Here is a 22,980-nt window from a genome sequence, read left to right as displayed (position 1 = left end):
GATAGTGCTTGTTTTAGCATAAGTGACATGTTTCTAGTGATCGGCGCTTAACCAATATCACCAACACCCGCAAGTGCGTGTCTCCAGTGAAATCCGTAATCTCCAAAGTTCCTGGCAAAATCCACCCGCCACCCTGGAAGTCTTCCTCCCTCACTCTGCTCCTCAGAATCTTCAGGAAGCCTCGGGGCCTCTTCCTTGCAGCCGGAGCTGCGGGGTGTGGGAGGGGTGGCGGCCCGGATCCCTTCATGGCCTTCCTGGACCGTCCCCCCAGGCGCCCTCACTTGACTACAGTCGGTGGGCAGCAGGGTGGAGCGGTCCCGCGCTCGCAGCCCGCCCCTTGCCCGCCCCGCACGCGCACGTCCTCACGTGTACGTCCCCGCCCGCGGTGACCTGCATCCCCGGGTTCTAGCGTCTCCCAGATTTCAGCTTCCCTCTCTATCTGGGACGTCTCTCTGGGACGCTGGTGGGCGGGGCTCAGACCAGGAAGCTGCCCTATGCTCTGTGCCTGCCTTTCCTGTCTGTGAAGTTCTGGTCGCTTCTGTTCCCAGCTCCAAGAAGCCCTCGCCCTACATCTGACCTACTATAGAACATCAAGTGGAGCCCCACCACCACCACCAAACGCCCCCTCTGTTCCAGTCTTACACACTTAAATGGCTTAAGAAATCTTTTAGAAGATCCTGTGTTTACCTCTGAAGGTAAAGTCCCTTAGTTTCCAACTTTAAAAAATCAACGTAGAACCGGACAGATTCGGTATGATTTGACCTGGAATACTCAAGTTCTGCATAGAAACAGACTGTAGAATATTGCTTCCTGGGACTGGGAAAGCAGTGTGGTAAATGGACCGTGTGTATTGAGAGTGTTAGAGGCAGATGAGGCTCCCTTTCCCCCCATCCCTTATTCTAGCTTTCAGACAGCCCTTCTAACCCACAGCCAGACAAAGCCTTAGGGGCAAAGAAGCCACCAACAGCCCACAGCTGATGAGCTCTTCGTGAGGCAGCAGCAGCCACAAAAGAAATGCTGACAGAAATCCACCCCACCCCCAGCTGAAAAATAGCAGAGAAGCAGCAGCAGCAGCAGGCTTGCAAAGATTGCCATAGCAACCAGGAAAGGTTTCTTAAAGTTGTCTGTGCACAGGGCCTGGAGAGAGAGCTCAGAGGGAAGAGAGCGCTAAGTGCCCTTGCAGAGGACCCAAGTAAGGCTGCAGCACCCACTTTGATTTCCTCACAGGCACCTGTAACTCCAGCTTCAGCAGGATCCAGGGCTCCCTTCTGCCTTCTTTGGACACCCACACTTAATACACGCGCGCGCGCGCGCGCGCACACACACACACACACACGCACACACGCACACACACACACATCCAGGACTCTACCCATTGCTAGGTTAAGCTGGGCCTCTGTCAGGTGTTGTGGCCGTCTGATGTTGAAGGCATTGTGCTGTGGGGAAGTTGTGAGCTATGTGCTTGCAGGGAGGGCACCCCCTTTGGAAGTTGGGGAGTCTTCTGGAAGACTCCTGAATGCTGCAGCAAGTGACATGCAGGGGCACTCCTCTGGTAACATCAGGGCCAGGTCTCATGATGCCTGCAGGTAGTGAGGTACTAGGGCAGAGGAGGGTGTCCCTTTCTTGTCCATACCACCGAGTGGGCAACAAGTGTCAGGGCCAGCCCTCTTACACTTGCTCTTACTGAGGGCAACACACCGTCCTTATGCTGGACTGAGATATAGGCAGTGGGGCTCCTGCTATTGCATGATGACTATGGCTAATGCCACGTGGTTATGTTAGGTAGTACCTGACATGGCCCGTGGGGAGTTTGCTGGAGAGCATGCAAATAATTTCTACTTTTAGCTAAAAATTCTGCAGACCTTGTCTCAAATTGGTTGTCCTTCTTTTGGAGTCACATGGCCCATTGTTGGTTCTAACGTTTTGTTGACTAGGATATCACACCTGTACTCACCAGATTTTCTGTATTGAGTGGCTTTTTTGTGTAAGTCACCTCTCACCTCCCTGGACACAGCTTAATGAAGTCTTGCATCTTCTTGTTGAGGACCTTAATAATTTCGGATTGGTCATATCACCCAGGGAAAACAAAACATGTACGGATTTTCTCAGCCCCACTGGATAAAACTGACCTTCTTCCTTCCTGTCCATGAGCTCTGGTTTACAATTATAATTGCTTGGTTGCTGTCTTCTTTTAAGTCAGACAGTGCAGCCCCGAAGTGTATCTCCACCCTATTCCAGACCCTCTTCTGACCTGACTGTGACCCCAACAGTGGCCAGAGTGAAGAGGCCCTGTACAATTTTGCTCAGCTCATTTTAGAACTGAAGGCAGCTACTGGGAAATGTTGCTTTTGTGAGATGTGGTCTTTCTTTTGAGTTTGGCACATCTGGTAATGATTACACAATGTCTACCTCCTTCGAATAACAATGAAAGACTGGGGCCTGGCAGAGGCAAGAGAGTGTGAGTGTGCAGGAAGGCAAGAGACAGCACAGCCTCAAGCCTAAAGAGGGAGCTCAACTAAAGCCTGAGAGAGACTGGCAAGCAGAGAGAGGCTAGCATGTGATCTCTGGAGGAGAAAGTGCTAGTGAGTGTGCTCAACTTCAAGCTGCAAGCAAGGTAAGGAGAGGGAGGGAGGGGTGGGACAGAGACAGAGACAGAGACAGAGACAAAGCAAGCACATCCTCCAGCTGAGACTGCCTTTCAGTTTGTACCCAAAAACACTGCCTGTGTGTTCCTTAAGGGCCTTCCAGCTATCACTGCTTCTAGTTGAGCCCACCAATCCTGTGTGGAGGCTGGACCCCAGCAACAGACCACAGAATTGTTCTAAGTCTGGCTGATTGATTCAGTGGGTTCATGGGAGCTCCTTGCTGAAGGACACATGGCACAGGGGCGGCATGGGGTTCACCTTAGAAAATCTGCATTTCTGAAGCTACACCTGCCTTGCTTATCTGAAATTTCCTTCACATGTAATGATGCGTCAGTGTTCCTGATTTCTCATCCCCACTCACGTGTTTGCACTCATCCTGTCGGTTCCCTTCTGAGCCATAGTGAACAGGGCAACCATAAGCCTGGATGTCTGAGGATCCCTGCCTTACATTGATGGATCAGGCAGCAGTCCCCTTTTCCTTGTTCTGAGAAACTTTCATGCTGGCAGCTAGGGTGGCTGCCCCAGTCTCACTTCCCAACATAAGTGTGTGAGCACCAATGGTTCTCTCCGTCCTGCCCGTCATTTTCCGTGTTACCAGTCATGGTGGAGGGGGGACCTGTCACCTCAAACAACTTTAATTCCATTCCCGGGATGGTAAGGATACTGAACACTTGTTGAAGTGCCTACCTTTGTGGGTCTTCTTTTGAGGACCTTCTGTTTAGTTTTCTCCCCCATGCATGGATTACATGACATGGCTTTTTGTGTAACTTTATGTGGGGCAGTGGATCCTGCCACCAGACAAAAGACCCGGCAAAATGGAAGTAGGCTTTAAAGACCCCGGCAATTCTCATAATTGAGAACAGTAGGCATTAGTTCCAATTCAGGCCAAGGCCTACAGGTTTCAGAACAAGTAAACATGACATTCCAGTAGTTGGATGATGTACCTTAGGGACAACCTGAGGCCATCCCACATGCAAATGAAGCATCCTAACCTCTCTGATTGAGCCAACCAGAAGCAACTACCCCTGGATCCTAGACAACCCCATAATGTTCATAAGTTCCTTGTTTACAAGGAAGAAAGTGCAGAGTTATTTCACCAAGAATCATCCGAGAGCATCCGTCTTATTGAGCTGTAATACACTTGAGAATGGTTTTCCCTGAGGAAGCCTTCCTTGCTGGATCTTGGCCCCGCCCAGCAGTCTGGGTTTGAGGCTTCCCTGCAGCTGCTTGGCTTGACACTGAGGATGCCATTGGCTGTAATTGCACTCCACATCCTGCCACTCCCTTAGTGGCTCTGGCTCTGGTTCTTTGGATAAAGTATAGTGTATGAAATACTCACTGGGCAAGCAGGGATGAGTCAGTCTCCAAACTCCTGAGGCCATGTCTGCTTTGATTTACTTTTCTTTGTGGTGGAGTCCAAGTGTGCACACTTGAGTAGTTCTTAGGTGAATCTTAAGTGCCTCTCAGTGTGTGAACACTAGGGTAGAATTTTAGGGTGACATTGATGTCCTTTCTCAACCCTCTGCTGCTCTTCAACACCACAGAGGAAATGACTGACCAGGAAATAGCCAGCAAGAAGAGCTGAGGGACAGGCCTGGCTTAGATGACCCTAGAGTATTAACCTTGAGAAGAATACTGGTCTGACAGGTTATTTGACTTCTAAGAGCAGGAAATGTGATGTTAAAATATTTCCCTGAGAGAGTATTCAAATCAACAAAATCAGAACTGAAAAGGGAGACATAACAACAGAAACAGGAAATTCAAAAACTCATTAGATCCTACTACAAAAGCCTGTACTCAACAAGACTGGAAAATCTGGATGATGTGGACAGTTTTCTAGGCAGATACCAGGTACCAAAGTTAGATCAGGATTGGACAAACCATCTAAACAGTCCCACAACTCCTAAAGAAATAGAAGCACTCATTAGAGTCTCCCAACCAAAAAAGCCCAGGACTGGATGGGTTTAGTGCAGAATTATGTCAGACCTTCGTGGAAGACCTAATACCAGTACTCTCCAAACTGTTCCACAAAATAGAGACTGAAAGAACACTACCCAATTCCTTCTATGACGTCACAGTTCACCTATAGCTAAACCACACAGAGACCCAAAAACGAAAGAGAGCTTCAGACCAACTTCCCTTATGAATGTTGATGAAAAATTACTCAATGAAGTTCTTGTGACTCCAAGAACATATCAAAGCAATCATCCACCATGATCAAGTAGGCTTCATCCCAGGGATGCAGAGATTGTACAATACATGGAAATCTATAAACATAATCTACTATATGAACAAACTCACAGAAAAAACCCACGTGATTATCTCACTAGGTGCTGAGAAAGCATTTGACAAAATTCAACACCCCTTCATGTTAAAAGTCTTGAAAACACCAGGAATCCGAGGTCCCTACCTAAACATAGTAAAACAATATACAGCAAACCAGTTGCCAACATGGAACTAAATGGAGAGGTACTTGAAGCAATGACACTAAAGTCAGGGACTAGACAAGGCTCCCACTCTCTCCACACCTATTCAGTGTAGAACTTGAAGTGCTCGCCAGAGCAATCAGACAACATGGAGGTCAGAGGGATACAAATTGGAAAGGACGAAGTTAAAATATCACTATTTGCAGATGATATGATAATATACTTCAGTGACCCCAAAAATTCCAACGGAGAACTCCTAAACCTCATAAACAACTTCAGCAAAGTGGCTGGATATAAAGTTAACTCAAACAAATCAGTAGCCTTCCTCTACTCAAGGGATAAACAGGCTGAGAATGAAATTAGGGACATGACACACTTCACAATAGTCACAAATAATATAAAATGCCTCAGTGTGACTCTAACCAAGCAAGTGAAAGATCTGTATGACAAGTCTCTGAAGAAAGAAATCAAAGAACATCTCAGAAGATGGAAAGATCTCCCATGATCATGGATTGGCAGGATTAATAGAGGAAAAATAGCCATCTTGCCAAGAGCAATTTACAGATTCAATGCAATTCCCATCAAAATTCCAACTCAATTCTTGATAGAGTTAGAAAGATCCATTTGCAAATTCATTTGGAATAACAAAACCCCCCAAAATAGCAAAAGCTATCCTTTACAACAAAAGAACTTCTGGGGGAATCACCATCCCTGACCTCCAGCTCTATACAGAGCAATAGTGATAAAACTGTATGGTATTGGTACAGAGACAGGCAGGTAGATCAATGGAATAGAATTCAAGATCCAGAAATGAACCTACACACCTCTGGTCACTTGATCTTTGACAAAGGAGCTAATACCATCAAATGGAAAAAAGATAGAATTTTCAACAAATGGTGCTGGATCAACTGGAGGTCAGCATGTAGAGGAATGCAAATTGATCGATTCTTTTCAACCTGAACAAATCTCAAGTCCAAGTGGATCAAGAACCCCACATATAAAACAAAATACACTGAAAGTAATGGAAGAAAAAGTCAGGAAGAGCCTCGAAACATGGACACAGGGGACAATTTTCTGAACAGAAAATGAATGGCTTATGCTCTAAGATCAAGAATAGACAAATAGGACTTCATGAAATTGCAAAGCTCCTGAAAGGCAAAAGAAACAGTCATTAGGAAAAAACAGCAACCAACAGATTGAGAAAAGATCTTTACTAATCCTACATCTGATAGAGGGCTAATATCCAACATATACAAAGAACTCAAGAAGTTAGACACCAGAGAAACAAATAACACTATTAAAAATGGGGTAGAGATCTAAACAAAGAATTCTGAAAAATATTGAATGGCAGAGAAGCATATAAAGAAATGTTCAACATCCTTAGTTATCAGGGAAATGCAAATCAAAACAACCCTGACATTCTAATTCACACTATGGCTAAGATAAAAAACTGAGGTGACAACAGATGCTGGCCAGGATATAGAGAAAGAGGAACCCTCCTCCATTGTTGGTGGGATTGCAAGCTGACTCAACCACTCTGGAAATCAGTATGGAGGTTCCTCAGAAAATTGGACCTATTACAACCTGAGGACCCGACTATACCACTTTTGGGCATATACCCAAAAGATACTCCCACATATAACAAGGACACATGCTCCACTATGTTCATAGCACCCTTATTTATAATAGCCAGAAGCTGGAAAGAACCAAAATGCCCTTCAGCAGAGGAATGGATACAGAAAAGTTGGTACATCTACACAATGGAGTGCTACTCAGTTATCAAAACAATGACTTCATGAAATTCATAGGCAAGTGGATGGAAATAGAAAATACCATCCTGAGTGAGGTAACCGAAACACAGAGAAACACACATGATATGCACTCACTGATAAGTGGATATTAGCCACAAACCTCGGATTACCCAAGATACAATCCACAGACCACATGAAGCTCAAGAAGAATGATGACCAAAGTGCAGATGCTTCAGTCCTTAGAAGGGTGAACAAAAATATTCACAGGAGGAACTATGAAGACAAAGTTTGGAGCAGAGACTGAAGTAAAGGCCATCCCGAGACTGCCTCACCTGGGGATCCACCCATATACATAGTCACCAAACCCAGACACTGTTGCAGATGCCAAGAAGTGCATGCTGACAGGAGCCTGATATAGCTGCCTCCTGAGAGGCTCTGCCAGAGCTTGACAAATACAGAGGTGAGGATGATTGCAGCCAACCATTGAACTGAGAACAGGGTCCCCAATGGAAGAGTTAGGGAAGGATTGAAGGAGCTGAAGTGGTTTGCAACCCCATAAGGACAACAGTACCAACCAACCAGAGTTCCCAGGGACTAAACCACCATCCAAAGAGTATGGGGTTACCCATGGCCCCAGCTGTATATGTAGCAGAGGATAAACTTGTCGGGCATCAATGGTAGGAGAAGCCCTTAGTCCTGGGGAGGCTGGACTCCCAGTGTAGGGGTATGTCAGGCTGGGGAGGCAGGAAGGCATGGTGGGGCGGGGGAACACCCTCATAGATGCAGGAGGAAGGGGTGGGATAGGGGGTTTATGGATGGGAAACCGGGCAAGGGGATAACATTTGAAATGTAAATAAAAAATATCCAATAAAGAAGTATTTCTCTGGGGTTGGGGATTTGGCTCAGTGGTAGAGCGCTTGCCTAGGAAGCGCAAGGTCCTGGGTTCGGTCCCCAGCCCCGAAAAAAAAAAAAGAAAGAAAAAAAATAAAGAAGTATTTCTCTGATTCACTCTGGGGATAGCCAGAAGACTGGCCCTAGGGACCTGATGTTCTCTGGTCTCTATTCCAGCTCATAGGTAGGAGGAGAATAGATTCCTGTAAGCCCTGTCTGCAATGTGAACAAGGCCATGTGATGCTGGCAGCCAAGAGCAGAGCTTCATACTGCTTGTGACTTGCAAGAGAAGCAGCTGGACCTAAAGGTACCGATGGAGGGCTCAGGCAGGGCCTTCCATGGCTCTGCTTCTGTCAGAGCAAGGGAGCCCATCTATCCAGCTGCATGTGGCCTCCATGCTATCTGACACATGACTTCAGCATCTGCCATACACTTCTATTGGCTTCTCAGCCCTCTTTTACACTCCAACAATCCTGTACCTTCCAAAGAATCCCCGATGCCAGACATGTGCTGGTTTCTGTATTGGCAAGCCCTTGGTCCTGGCAAGGCGGGACCCCAGCCTAGGGGTATGTCATACTGGGGAAGCAGGAAGGTGTATGTGGGTGGGGGAACACCCTCAAAGACACAGGGGAAGGGGGTGGGATGGGGATTTATGGACAGGAACCTGGGTGATGGGATATAACTATCCTGTTTTTGTTCTATCCTAGAGCAAGATGTCAGGTACAGTGACTTCATAGGGTGATCATGAATTCCTGTGTCCCAGGTGGCATTGCTGACCTGAAGACTTCATACAGAGGCAGATGTGCTCTTCCGGATGGGGGAGCTGATACCTGGGCTACATTGAGTCATGAATCTCACCCTCACACAATCCCTCCCACTTTCCTTTTGCTTTCCTCCTAAAAGCAGAGGATGTAGTGATTTCAGTATCCACTGGAACCACTCACTACACCACCGTAGGGCCACTGCATTGCTCTGCTGCCCTGCACTGCTATTCTGTAAAGGGTGAGCTCACTTTGAGATTGCCAGAGAGCATGGCAACCACAGCACTAAGGGTCACAGATGCATGACATGGCTCTGTGAGCCTTGCACAGGTCATTTTCTTTAACGTCGCCTCCCAATGTCTAAAGTTGGAATCTCTGAATGATTCTCTGTAGGTTTAGTGTTGCTCAGGCATAGGCCTGTAAATAAAACATGGATGAAACCCATGTCAGGCACCTTGTCCCGGGACTCACTCCAGAGTGGTATCTGTACAGATTTGAGCTGTGGGATTCTGAATTGCATAGAGGTGAATCTTGGAAATATCAGGCTCAGAGCCTTGTTCTCAGTCAAACAAGTGTGAAAAGGGTCAATAACCACAAAGGACAGAACGGGAGTTTTAATGTCACCTGTGGGTCCACCTATTTCCTGCCCCTTGAAATCTTTCTTTAAAAAATCTTTCTTAGCCCATGTGTCAAGTGGGATAAGATCAGGACATGACACTCCCAATGTCAGGACTCTCTCATAGATGAGGTACCTGAGGAGGACTGTGGATACCTGGGCACAAGACTCCTAAACCTGGTATCACAGAAACACAAGTTTCACATTCCTAGTCCTGGTTGCAACAGCATCACCACCAAGGTTCTTCTGTGGAGTGGGGCCTTCTTCCTCTTCTAGGATTCAAGGTAACCTCTGACCTGAGGCTGTCAGGCTCTCTGTATCTTGCAATGTCTGATGAGACTTTGGTCCTTGAACTTTCCTCCTGTGCATGGATGCTTTCCATGTACTTCCTAAGGATTTGGTCCCTCCTTATAGAGCCCAAGCTATTGGCTGCAATCCAGTGCTAAGCTGGGGACATCAGCAAGGCCAAAATGTTTGTGACAAGAGGCTTAATATGGAGAACAAAATGAAGGAACTTGTGTAAGTTGAGAGAAGAATGGTTTCTTGCAGTAGATGTGGTCCCAGCTGTCTCCCACCAGTCTTTGTACCTCCCAGACATCCTAGCGCCCCACCAATGCATAAGAAACCCTCCTTACTATACTTGTCCCTCTAACCTGAAAGTCTGAGCTTTTCCATGGTGCTCTCCTCTCAGCAGAATCAGAAGCTCACTGAAGTGCTAGCCAAGGAGACATACTAGAACTGAAGGAGGCTGAGAGGGGAGACTTTTGAGCTTTCTGCACTAGGACAGTCAGGGTTTTTTGGAAAGAGTTAACTTGTGCCATTCTGCCTGTCCAGTGGCATCGTAGCTGTCCTGGGGAAGGTGACTGCCTGAACTGGTGAACAGCATGGCGTCTCCAGGCCTTTGTTCTCCTATGTACCATGTGGCAGTCCTAAACCCAGTTCACATCTGTGGGAGAGGCGGATCATCTGTCCCCTAAGATATAAAAGAACACAGCACTCTGCTATGAGATCACGGGCCACTGCTACTTGAGAGGAATCCCAACCTCATTGCTTCAAGTCCCTAGAGGATATGGTGTTCAAAAAGGGCATCTCGCAGTCATGGTCTCCGTCGTTGAGTCTGAACAGCTAAAACTCTCTGAGGATGCGCAAGAGAGGAACTTTCACCTCTGCTTTCCCTCCTAATGCCGTTCTTCCTCTGCACCTCAGACAACTGAGAGATGGATAACGTCCTCTGAGTAGTTTGGAGGGGAGATCTGGACCAGGTCAGGAAAGAATGAGGTGTGAGTTAGCTGCTGTGTGCAATGGGTGGAATTGATGCCTTTGCTCACCTCTAAATGCTGAGGACATGGTGGGGGAGCTGGGAAGACTTACAAGGTGGAGGGACATCCTCAGATAACATTCCCTAGGTCTACTTTATAGGGAGAGCTCACACAAGGAGGAAGAGGCCCGCATGGCTCAGAGCAAAGCCTGCTGTGACAGGCCAGGCTGTGTCGTGAAGTGGGCTCACTGTAGAGCTGTTAGGACACTGCCCATGTTACACAGGAGAAAAGCCTGCTGTGGCAGATGTAAATGTGCAGTAAAGCGTGCTTACTCTATCACTGTTAGGAAACAGGACATGGCCAACATCTCTCCATGTCACACAAAGGGAGATGATATCCAGACTGTGTGCCAAGGTGATGTCTGTGAGAATGACTGAAATGGGTCTGTCTGAGGGGAAGAGTGTTTTACAAAGAAAGCCAAGAGGAAGGAGAGTTCCTGGGTCTGGGGCCTGTCAACCAGGGCTTCAAATGTGGCCCTTTCCTCTGAGTTTTGATGGGTTTCTGTCAGGGCAGTCAACCTCAGGAGAGACCTGCCTCAGCCTGGTGTCCCCTTTCTCACAAGGTCACAGTGTATCATTTATCTCAGTGATGGACAGCATGAGTACATTTACCAGAACATAATAAATAGCCCGTCCTTCCATATATGGACAATTTAGATGCATTGGGTTGTGATTCCAGCAAGAGTATCTAAGTCAGACCAGGAGGCATTGGATGAAGAGGTATGGGGACATCCCTGACAACAGCTGCAGCAAGAGTGGTAGGACTAGTCATACACAGCCATGTTTCCAACCTCACTAGCTTTAGGATGTGGTGCCATCAAAGCCTCTGCTCTAGGTGCAGACCTGAGGCTGCTTGGGAGAGTTTCCTTTCACATGATGTAGAAGTTTCCCCGTGCTGCCCCCTGAGAACAGAACCCCAGGACATCAGCCATGCGTGGTGTCAGCTGCAGGACTGAGCTCCCCTTGTGCCCTCTCCTCTCAGAGCTGCTAGGAGTCCCATGACTTAGCATCAAAAGCTCGCCTATCTAAGGTGATCGTCTTACCAGCATGTTAAAGATAAGGTCCACGGTGACTTTCAGTTTTGTCTCTAAGGGGAGGCTAAGGAAGACAATATTAATGGAGGTCGGTGTCTTGACTTTCAGATTCGTGGTGAACCTCTGAGTGCTTCATGTCAGGAGTCATGCTAACTGCAACGCCTCGACTCATCTTCTGGGAGGTAGGACCGTGCAGATTTGTCCCTGCTCCCTAGAAGATAGAATTGCACAGTGTTAAGGTGGTAGACGGCAGACTCATTTTCTTTTCTGGACTCTCTGTCTACCTTGTATTCATCATGGCAGAGGTACATTGCTCCTTGAACAGGTTGTTGGACATACAGCAGATGAAGGTCCCATAGAGTAGGGAAGTGTTTCCCAGCACATCAGTGGTCTAGCTCATGGCCTGGGAACAACATCCCAAGGAAACGCAGTGACATCGGTCACAAGGCTACCCTCTGACACATAAGAGGAGACCCTCCTCCAGGCTCTTCAGATGTGGAAGACCGAGTGTCAGAAAGATGGTCAGAAAGTTCTTGTTTCTCAGTCACTGAAGCCTTCGAGGTTCACACACAAGGTTTGCAGCTTTCTTGGGCTCAGAGAGACAGATGTGCTGTGTGCCTGCCCCAACACTTCCCACAGGAAAGCAAGTCACACAGGCTGACTGAACTGCATGGTGGTGACCTTTCACTTTGTGTTCCCTCAACCTCTGTGTGTGGTCCTTCTGCAATGTAGACTCACCACACACTCACTGTAGACAGAAGCCTTTCATGTCCACAGCTTGAGCACTCCTGGGATTTGTCGTGGGTCAGATCCTGGAGTCCATTCATGCCCCCACAATTGAAGCCCATCTCCTATATCCCCAGAGCCTCCTGCTGTCAGCCATATAGTATGTCCTACGTCTCCCAGGGGGTAATCACAGGACAATGGGAAGTTCACAGGCTGCTGGAGCTTCAGCATAGACCTGAGGGAGCCTGGTTAGTGTGAGAGGCCATCAAGGTGCTTCTTACGTATGCACGGGGGTGGGATGTTGGATGGGTGTCCCTTAGCCTGTCCTGTGGCCACACAGGAACTGCCCAAGGCAGCACAGGCATTGAATGGATTGCAGAGCAGAGCTGTGGTGGGATGCTTCCCATCTCTGCTCCTTACTTGCTCTTGAGCAGGCCTCTGTTGGGTTCACCTGTGATGACGAGAAGAAGGGAGAGTTGAGAAGGCCAGGGGTCAGTGTCCTGATGGAATCACTGTGAGGCATTGCTGCCTTGAGCCTGGTGGCCGTGAAAATCCTCTGCCAGCTAGTCTGCCCTGAGTAGGAGTAGGTCGGAAAGACCAGCAAGGAATGGTATGCCAAGGGTCTGCATGCCACTGTGGAGATTCTAGTGACACTGAAACCATCTCCACTGGATAGGGTACCCACGATACTCAGTAAGTGGGCATCCAGCTCAGTTTCCCCATGTAGGCATCCAAGCAACCATGTGAGGCTTCACAGGGCTCAGCACACTCTGCCTGTCCAGTGCAAATGTAGGGGACACTCAGGTGGCCCCTTTGTGTTTGACCATGGTCACTCTGCCAGGCTCTAGGTCCCCAGGCAGAGTCTCTATCAGAATATATTCCCCATTGACAACAGCTGCACACGTCCCCTTTCACCTTGGCAGTACCCACAGCTCTTGCTGATTACTGCTAGTGTAGCTGCATCAGATTGCACCTAGGCATGGTCCAGCCGGATTTCCTCTTGAGGTGGTGAGCCCAGGATCAGGGTTTAATCCAGCTGGAGTAGAAATGCATCTGACCATCCCAGGAGACCCTAGAAATGTACACCTTTCTGATTTTTCCAACAAGAAGACACTAATAAAGACAGAGAACACACAACACAAAGCAGAGATTGCGCCTCCGATGCCTGCTAACCCTTCATTGGGTTTGGCCTCCTGCCTCTTTCAGGGGTGCCACTTTCTTGGAGAATCTTTGCTGGGTTCTTTTCTTCCAAGCCCTGGGCAAACAACTGAGTCTTGACAGGCACTCCCTGATGCTGTTCCTCAGTCTCTCAAAGCACCCCATCTGCTGAGGGGGAGATGATGTTTCAATGTCATAGTCTTGGTCAGGAAGCACAGGCAATTCATCCTCCAATAGGCTTCTGCAGATACATGGGTCACTCCCATGTCCAGAATGGAGGTAACAGCTAAAAGTGCTGCTCTTCTTGTTGGTACAATCTACAGAAATGGGAGGCATAGAGACACTTCTGGCCACCTTGTATCTTGACAGTGCCAAGGCAACAGGCCCATGCTCTCCTGAGGGCCAGATGTGGAGTGGGCAAAAGTTGGGCTCAATGCCCCTTCTTACTAGGGGAAGACCAGAGACAGAGGAATATGACTCGTGTGGGGATGGGGTAGGGCACAGGTCCAGGAGATTGGATGATGTGATTGATGAATACTCAACCCTCTTGTCTTCAAAATTAAATATGCCCCCATTGGTTCATCAAACTTTTGGTTTTTCAATGACTCCCTAATCTCACTGGCATTAAACCCCATGCTACAGAGTGTTGTGGTTTGCCTTGGAGTTCTCTCTGAATTTGTAAAATAAAGGCAAGAGCTTTGGGCAGAGGGAGGAGTCGGGAGCGAGAGGGGAGGAGTCAGGAGAGGGGAGGAGTCAGGAGAGGGGAGGAGTCAGGAAGGGTAGGAGTCAGGGGACGAGAAAGGAAAGAAGTGAGGAGAGAGTTGTCGTGGGAGAAGGAAAAGCTGGAGACCTGGCAAATAAAAGGTGCAAGGGATGAGGGATTTGGGAGCTAGGAATAGGACAGTGTAGGGTGGATCTGCCCAATCTAGACGCTAGATTGTTTTCATATTAATTGAGTTGCATTTTCTTTCTACTGGCCGATTCGGGTTGGAGAGGAAACTGCAACAAACTGCAACAAAATGGCGCCTAACGTATCCATTAGAACTCAACTAACCTGAGATAAAAGTTTACTTCCCTCTCACCCCCAGAATAGGGCTCTGATAGAGATCTAGGCAGGAGTACTGGTGGATTGGGAGATGACTGTGTCTGAGCGGTCTACGGAGAACTGCAGAGAGACTCCCTGCCCCAAACCCCAGACAGAGAGCTACAGCCGAGGGCATCATCTAGAATCAAGGAAAGGGATAGGAGAACCTAGAGCACAGTGAGGGAGTTTTCTGGCCAGAACATTGAACAGGATTCCTGAGATCACCACACGACCAAGCAAAGCCAGAGACAACCCAAAGAGGCCCCTCCCTGGGAACAAAGAATCGAGAGGACTGCACGTGTTCTGAGGCAGAGGGAGAAAAAGGTACAAAGGGCTTCGGATCAGGTACTACTTTGATGTAAGAGAGATATATAACCTTTTGATACTTAAAGATGAGAAACACAATGAATATCTTTTGGGCTGAAAGGAAAATTATACAGATTTAAGGTTTAAAAATATGAAGTTAAAAGAGTATGTTTCAACTCAGGACTAAACACTGTGAAAAGCAAGTCCAGACAGCCCCGCCCTGCCGCTAGAACTAACAGACCATAAAAGGAAAGGAATGCAGAACAGACCAGGAGTACCGGACCTGACTCACAGGCCACCTGGCAGGAAGAGATAAGCCCCCAGCCCCCGACATCCAGGACGCCCCAAACCTGCCAATGTGTGTAGCTATACCTTATTACCTCATCATGTGAAATAGCCAATCATATGTGAACATGTCTATGTGCCTCGTTTGAATCCACCAATCCCCGTAACTATGCATCTGCTTCTGTACGCCCGCTTCTGCTTCCCCAATCCCTATAAAAGCCCCATGCTGGAGCTGCTGGGTGCGCAAGTCCTCCGAAGAGACTGTGTGCCCGCAGGTACCTTTGTTTTCCAATAAACCCTCTTGCTGATTGCATCCGAGTGGACTCGGCTCGGTCATTGGGCGCTTGGGACTCCTCCTGAGGGAAAGGTCCTCTCCGGGGGTCTTTCATTATGGGGGCTCGCCCCGGGATTTGGAGACCCTCCGCCCAGAGATCACCGACCACCCACTGGGAGGTAAGCCGGCCGGCGTTTGTCTTGTCTGTTATGTCTTGTCCTGTGAACGATCGATCAATAGGCTTAGATCTGGGGACTATCTGGGCGGGCCAGAAAAGGAGCTGACGAGCTCGGACTTCTCCCCCGCAGCCCTGGAAGACGTTCCAAGGGTGGTTGGAGGAGAGGGAGATCCGGATCCGTGGCACCTCCGTCTGTTTTCGGAGGGATCCGTACCCTTGATGACTCCATCTGAATTTTATTGGAGTAGAGGATCCAAGACCCTCGCTGACTCCGTCTGAATTTTTGGTTTCAGTTTGCTACCGAAGCCGCGCGGCGCGTCTGCTTGTTACTTGTTTGACTGTTGGAATTGTTTGTCTTCTTTGTGACCTGACTGTGGTTTTCTGGACGTGTTGTGTCTGTTAGTGTCTTTTTGACTTTTGTTTCGTGTTTGAATTTGGACTGACGACTGTGTTTAAAATCTTGGACCAATGACTGTGTTTGAAATCATGAAACTGTTTGCTTTGTTCGTCGAAGAGTTTTTCTTGGTCCCCTTAACGCTTAGTGAGTAAGAAACTTAATTTTGTAGACCCCGCTCTAGTGGCGGTGTGTTGGTTGATAGCCAAAGTTAATTTTTAAAACATAGTGTTTTGGAGGTTGGGGATTTAGCTCAGTGGTAGAGCTCTTGCCTAGCAAGCGCAAGGCCCTGGGTTTGGTCCCCAGCTCTGAAAAAAGGAAAGAAAAACAAAACAAACATAGTGTTTTATCTGTGCTTGTGCTCGCAGCCAGCTGTGATGAACTGGGAAAGATTTAAATTTTCCTTGGGAGTAAGGAATCTTAAAGGCAGAGTTTCAGCCGGTATGGCACTTAGTGTGTAGCTGCCTAAAAGATCAGAAATGCTGTCAACAGGCTATAAAAAAGGGACAGGCGGTGTTAGAAATGCTAAGGGAAGAACTATCTAAAAAGGCTGAGAGCGAGGTGGGAGAGGACTATAAGGAAAACAAGAAAGGAATTTCTGACATTTGCTCACCGAAGGAGAGCGCTCATTAAGAGAAGTTCTTTAAGGAAGCCTGCCTTATCTGCTGTCCTTATACCAAGGGAGGAGTCAGTCTCCAACATTAAATTACTTTTCTCGCTGATCATCATTAACATGGAGAGTGCCTTTGGTCCTATCCCCACAGCAGCCAGTTCCTGCCCCTATGGTTAAAATGCCCCAGGTTGGGGGACAAAAAGAGCCCCTAAAATAGTTTCAAAGTATCTACAACTGTGAAGAACTTTGTTTTGCCAGTCAGGATTAATGTTTTCTTTTCCATGGGCCTATAGCCCACTGAGACAGTTTGGTAAAGGGCTGTTACTAAAGTCCTGAAAGCCCCAGGTGAACTGGTTACAATTCTTTTGTCAGCTGCTTAGTATCTAGCACCCAGGTTCTAACCATCTCTCCATCCTTTTGTTATTAGTTGTTACTAGAAGCCTAGTGTCATTTGGAGGCTGGTTCTCTTGAGAGGCAAAGCCACCAAGCTGACACTGAAGGGAGGTAGGTACTCCTTAAGGGAAAATCTAAGCCCAGAGAGACAGCCAGTAACAGCTAGGCTGCCTCTCTGTTCGCCTTTCTGTTTCATAGACAAAGCTTGTGCTTATAAATATAAGTGGCCTTTTTGTCCAAAAAAACGCCTCCTGGTTTAGCTGTGTGACTAAATGCTATTTGTCCTCTTCAGTGGACCTCTCTCCTCTAGATTCCCTTCTTGTTTTCTCACCATCCCACGTGAGATGCTTGTTAGTAACTGTTACAGATCTTCTTTACCACTGAGGAAAGACAGAATCCTGCTAGAGGCCAGAAAGAATGTTCCAGACATGGATGGAAGGCTCCTGACTGTTGACTTCAATGTGCCTGAAGGTAGGGAGTGCTCCAGGTCTGCCCCCAGGCTCCAAGGGTGGGTCTCCTAGGGGCTGGAAAATGCCCCACCAATCTGGCTAAGATAAGGAAAGGGTATGAAGAGAAAGTTACAGAAATTTGAAGAGTTAAGCTAAGTTGCTGAGAGTTAGTATAAGTTACAGAGAAAGTAAGGTTAAAGAAAGAGAAAGAGAAAAGAAGGTAAAAAGAGCAGAAAGCTAGGGAAGAAAAGAGACAAAAAGAAGAGGAAGCTAGAGAGCTAAAGAGAGATAAAAGACAAGAGAGGAACATATACTGGCCACAGTAGTTAGGGAACCTAGGAAGACAGTACCTGGCAACAGAAGAGAATTCCTGGCTAAAGATCAGTGTGCCTAATGCAAAGAAAAAAAAAGACACTGGGTCAGGGACTGCCCCAGAAAGAACAAGAGGGGACACTGGAGAGCCTCTCGGTCCTGGAGTGCTGGCTATGTGCAGAGATAGAGGGAAGCCTGCCCAGTTGTTTTATGGATACAGGGACCCAATGCTCTGTGCTCCTATGCTCCAGTGGGCCAAAGACCTTGGGTACAGGGGCCTACTGGCAACAAACAATACTTATGGACTGCCCGAAGAACAGTGGACCTTGGCGTGGGCCGGGTAACCCATTAGTTCATAGTCATCCCTGACTGCCCCCATCCCTTGCTCATGAGAAAATTGCTCCCCAAAATGGCTTGCGTGGGCTGAAATGGTTGGGTGAGGCCATGTGTATGCATATCTACAGACTGTGTATGCGGAGCTTAAGACCTGTCTCAGTGCACCAGTACCTGATGCTGGGAGATGAATGGCTTAGCGCTGTTCTACTTGGAACATATCAGTCCTGCCAGCCGGGCACTAACAATTATCACCCAATCCAGGACTTAAACTGTGATAGACTGGCTGATGTTTGCCTTTGAATAGAGTGTCCCAAAAGATGGGACCACTGGTCAGCTGCCATGGACTAGATTCTCCACCTGTTGGGGGCAATCTGGTCACCTTGCTGCCCAATCCGACCTGGAGCCACCACAGCACGAGTGTCAAGCACTGGCAGAAGCCCATGGGTGGAGGAAAGACCTCTGCGACTGGCTGATTGACCCCTGCTGAAAGCCGAGGCTACCTTGTCCACAGATGGGAACAGTTCTCTTCATGAAGGTCAGAGATAAGTGGGTGCTGCCATGGTGGACAACACAATGTCATCTAGGATGGCTGAACCTCAACCCCCCAGTACATCAGTGCCGCAGATGCCTTTGCCATCTCTTGGATGCCCTGGTGAAGCCAACAACTGTGAGTACTATTCATTGCTCAGGATATCAGGAGGGAAGAGATTCAGTGGCATTGGGCAGTAACAAAGCAGATAAAGTGGCTCGGGAAATGGCTATGCAGGAGCCTATCCTGGTTGCAGGCCTGCAAGAGACAGCCACTGAGAACTAGGATCGGACTAAGGGATGGCCTCACTTAGAAAAGGCCCAAATTGCTTAAAAGATAAAGAACAATGGCACACTTGAGGGGAAAGCTATACTCCCCCAGAGAACAAAGAAAAGACTCACTTTGCCAAATACAGAAATGGACTCATTTAGGAGATAAAAAGTTTGTCCAAGTAGTTAAGTGTATGTAATAGACTTTAAGATTTTAGCCAGAGAGGCAGTAGAAAGTATAAGGTATGTCAATAAGTGAATGCTTAGCAAGCAAACAGGGCAAAGAGACCTAGAGAGTTTGGTGAAAAGTCCAAGTGAACTTCACTGAGATAAAACCAGAAAAATATAATCACAAGTATCTCCTAGTGCTTGTAGATACGTTTTCAGGAATAGATAGAAGCTTTCCTCACCAAACGAGAGACGGCCTCTGCAATCATCAAGAAGATACTGGAAGAAATCTTCCCCCAATTTGGAATGCCCAAGGTAATCTGGTCAGACAACAGCCCTACTTTCGTTGCCAAGGTAAGCCAGGGTGTGGCTAAGTATTTAGAGGTCGATTGGAAATTACATTGTATTTACAGACCTCAAAGTTCAGGACAGGTAGAGTAAATAAATAGAACTCTAAAAGAGACCCTGACCAAATTAACCATGGAGACTGGCGCAGACTGGGTGACACTCCTTCCTTCTTGCTCTCTTCAGAGCAAGAAATACCCCTTCCAGATTCAGCCTTACCCCCTTTGAGATCTTAAATGGGGCCTCAGCCCCCCTGACTGTATTAGATGATGTTACTGAACCAACATGTCATAGTGCCATAGTAATAATGATTTGTGTGCCAGGCTAAAAGACCTACAGGTGATACAGAAAGAAATCTGCTCAGAGCTGGCAGCAGCCTATGCCCTGGGGACCCCTGAGACATCTCACCAGTTCCAGGTCGGAGACTCGGCTACATACGATGGCACCGAACCCAGATACTCACTGGAAAGGACCGTACCTGGTTCTGCTGACCACCCTGACAGCCATCAACTCTCAACCCTCACCAGCCGTGTACTAGCTGTTGGGGCTGAGAGCTGGGACCTAGAGGGAAACTCAGATCTTCAAAAAGCTCCCTAGACTTAATTTCATGTTTGCCCCGGGTTTTATCAAGATAGGTGTGGGGATAGGCTTGATTTCTATTACAAATGATGTAACATTGCATATGTTAGTACTCCTAACACTTCTTGGGACTGTGCCTCAGGGATCACAATCTGTATAAGTTTAGAAGTTCTAAAAGCTAGTCATGACCTTGGTGTGTAGGTTTAGATAGTGTCCAGATTGGAATCCTGATGCTAAAGACTTAGTAAGACACAAAAAAAAAAGGAGTTGAGAATTACTTAGGGCTAAGGCTATCTAGGTGCTGCAAGGGCAGCACAAGGACATCTGCTGTTGCAATGCAAGGCTTATAGAGAATTCAGAACTGCCATTCAGGAGTAATTAAAGACTCCATGAATAAACTTAGAGAAAGGTTAGACAAAAGGCAGACAGAGAAGCGCATCAGGGATGGTTTGAGAGCTGGTTTAGTAGATCTCCTTGGATGACTACTCTGGTATTTTCCCTTATGGGATCCTTCTTAGTTTTGTTTCTGCTTCTGATTATAGGTCCATGTGTGTTAGAGAAACTAGTTAATAGGTTTGACTCCTACAAAAAGATAGAGACGCTCAACAAGGTTGGTTTGAGTCTTGGTTCACTCGGTCTCCCTGGATGACTACCCTACTCTCTGCTATATGGCTGGGCCATTACTAATAATTTTCTTGATTTTAGTTTTTGGACCCTGCGTGACAAACAGGTTAATTGCTTTTGTTACAAATCGAGTGAGTGCTGTGCGGTTGATGGTTCTGACACAACAGTACCAGTCAGTTAGGACAACTGGTGAGACCAAATACGAGACTTGATATCAAAATTCTAAGATTAGAATTACTTAGTAGAAGAAGAGGGGAATGAAAGGAAAATTATACAGATTTAAGGTTTAAAAATATGAAGTTAAAAGAGTATGTTTCAACTCAGGACTAAACACTGTGAAAAGCAAGTCCAGACAGCCCCGCCCTGCCGCTAGAACTAACAGACCATAAAAGGAAAGGAATGCAGAACAGACCAGGAGTACCGGACCTGACTCACAGGCCACCTGGCAGGAAGAGATAAGCCCCCAGCCCCCGACATCCAGGACGCCCCAAACCTGCCAATGTGTGTAGCTATACCTTATTACCTCATCATGTGAAATAGCCAATCATATGTGAACATGTCTTTGTGCCTCGTTTGAATCCACCAATCCCCGTAACTATGCATCTGCTTCTGTACGCCCGCTTCTGCTTCCCCAATCCCTATAAAAGCCCCATGCTGGAGCTGCTGGGTGCACAAGTCCTCCGAAGAGACTGTGTGCCCGCAGGTACCTGTGATTTCCAATAAACCCTCTTGCTGATTGCATCCGAGTGGACTCGGCTCGGTCATTGGGCGCTTGGGACTCCTCCTGAGGGAAAGGTCCTCTCCGGGGGTCTTTCAGGGCCTTATGGAATGATATTTTGAATGGTCTGACGGTTGTGAATTTTGAGGAAATAGACACTTTATCATTTACCGGTATTGCAATATTCATTCTTCTGATTTACTATATCTTCTCAAAAGACAGGGCCCTAAATAGCAAATTTCTAGCCTTAGAAAAGAAATTACAATTAATGCTAGAACAGAAATTTCTGAAATTCATAGATGACTCTGAACAACGGAGAGATAAGCTTAAGTCTTGGCAACAGGAGCTAGAAGAGACACTAGAAAAAAGAATTCGACAACTCATAGATCAAATTGAACAGCAGGGAGATAGAGATAGAATCTAGAAGCAAAGTCTAGAGGATAACTTACTAAAACTAGCAAATCAAAATAAGGCAGAGGCTGCAATATCAGAATTACAACATAAAGAGAAACTAAGATTATGGAAGCAGGGCTTAGAGCAGAAGATCCAGGTAATTATGGAACAACATGAACAACAGAAAGAGAAAATTAAGTCTTGGCAATGTAGCCTAGAAGGAACACTAGAATTGAAGACACAGGAAATTATAGATCAGAATGAGAGACAGAAAGATGAAAATGAAGGTGGTAGACAGGAACTAGAAAGGATGTTAGAACAGAACATACAACAGCTCACAGCTCATACTGAACAGCAGAGAGAAAGTAATGAGGTTTGGAAGCAAGACTTGGAGAATAACTTTTTAAAATTAGTCAATCAAAAGATAATGGATAGCAGATTATTAGAAGTACAATATAAAGAAAAATTCAAAGTGTGGAAGCAAAGCCTTGAACAGAGAATTCAGGAACTCAAGGAACTGGGGGAAAGACAGAAGGAGAGATATGAAGCATGGGTACAGACTTTAAGAGAGGAATTTAAAATTACAACTAAAGAAAAAACTCAGGTAGAGACAGAAGATAAAATTAGGGAAAGCCAACCTAAGGTTATTAGGAAACAAACTTTAGTCTATCCAGTTAGTGTACAACAAAGGCCTCCAGACGATGATCATCCACAGGGTTATGAAGAATTTGAATGGCAACCCATGGATGTGTTAGAATTGAGGAAATTTAAGGAAAGCGTAACTAATTTTGGAATGCATTCACCATTTGTAAAACAAATCGTGATTTCTTGGGCTATTAAAAATAGAGTAATCCCCCAAGACTGGAAAGATATGGTAAGAGCAATTCTAGAGCCTGCTGAAAATTTACAATGGACTTCGTGGTGGAGAGAAGAAGTGAGGGAGATAGCACGACAAAATAGAGCTAGGGGCAGAGAGATTTCCACAGATCAACTGCTTGGTGAAGGCCGCTTTGCTGAAGTAGAGGGGCAGGCTGTATATGATGAAGAAACTATGGTATGGTGTCGATTGTCAGCCTTAAAGGCCTGGGACAAAGTCGCAGAATCAGGGAAAAGACTTGAAACATTCACTCAAGTCATACAAGGTCCTAAAGAAACCTTCCCTGACTTTTTACAAAGGCTTACCTCAGCTGTGGAAAGGAGTGTATCAGATTCAGCGGCAAGAAAGGCGATAATTGAGTCTTTAGCCTTTGAAAATGCAAATACCGAATGCAGGGAAGTAATCAGACCACTGAAGGTGAGGTCCTCACCAATAGATGAGTGGATTAGATATACAGCTGATGTTGGATCTTGTTCTCCTGATAAGAATGTGATAGGAGAAGCTGCCACTGGGCAGCTAGAGATGACC

General features: G+C 46.8%; 1 protein-coding gene and 1 long non-coding RNA gene across 4 annotated transcripts in view; one reads left to right on the top strand and one right to left on the bottom strand.

Moving 5' to 3' along the window:
* The window catches only part of Ddx11 (DEAD/H-box helicase 11), a 104,807-nt gene that overhangs the window by 45,793 nt on the left and 36,034 nt on the right, over positions 1 to 22,980 (bottom strand). The window lies entirely within an intron of this gene.
* Positions 470 to 21,205, top strand: LOC102554935 (uncharacterized). Its single transcript, XR_005489402.2, has 3 exons — positions 470 to 695; positions 7,891 to 8,020; positions 8,421 to 21,205. It is a non-coding gene; the product is annotated as an uncharacterized LOC102554935 (long non-coding RNA).

Source organism: Rattus norvegicus, chromosome 9 (assembly GCF_036323735.1).
Source record: "Rattus norvegicus strain BN/NHsdMcwi chromosome 9, GRCr8, whole genome shotgun sequence".
In the NCBI taxonomy this organism is placed as follows: domain Eukaryota; kingdom Metazoa; phylum Chordata; class Mammalia; order Rodentia; family Muridae; genus Rattus; species Rattus norvegicus.
Note: the sequence above shows the minus strand (reverse complement) of the source record. Positions and strands in the feature narration are given on the sequence as shown.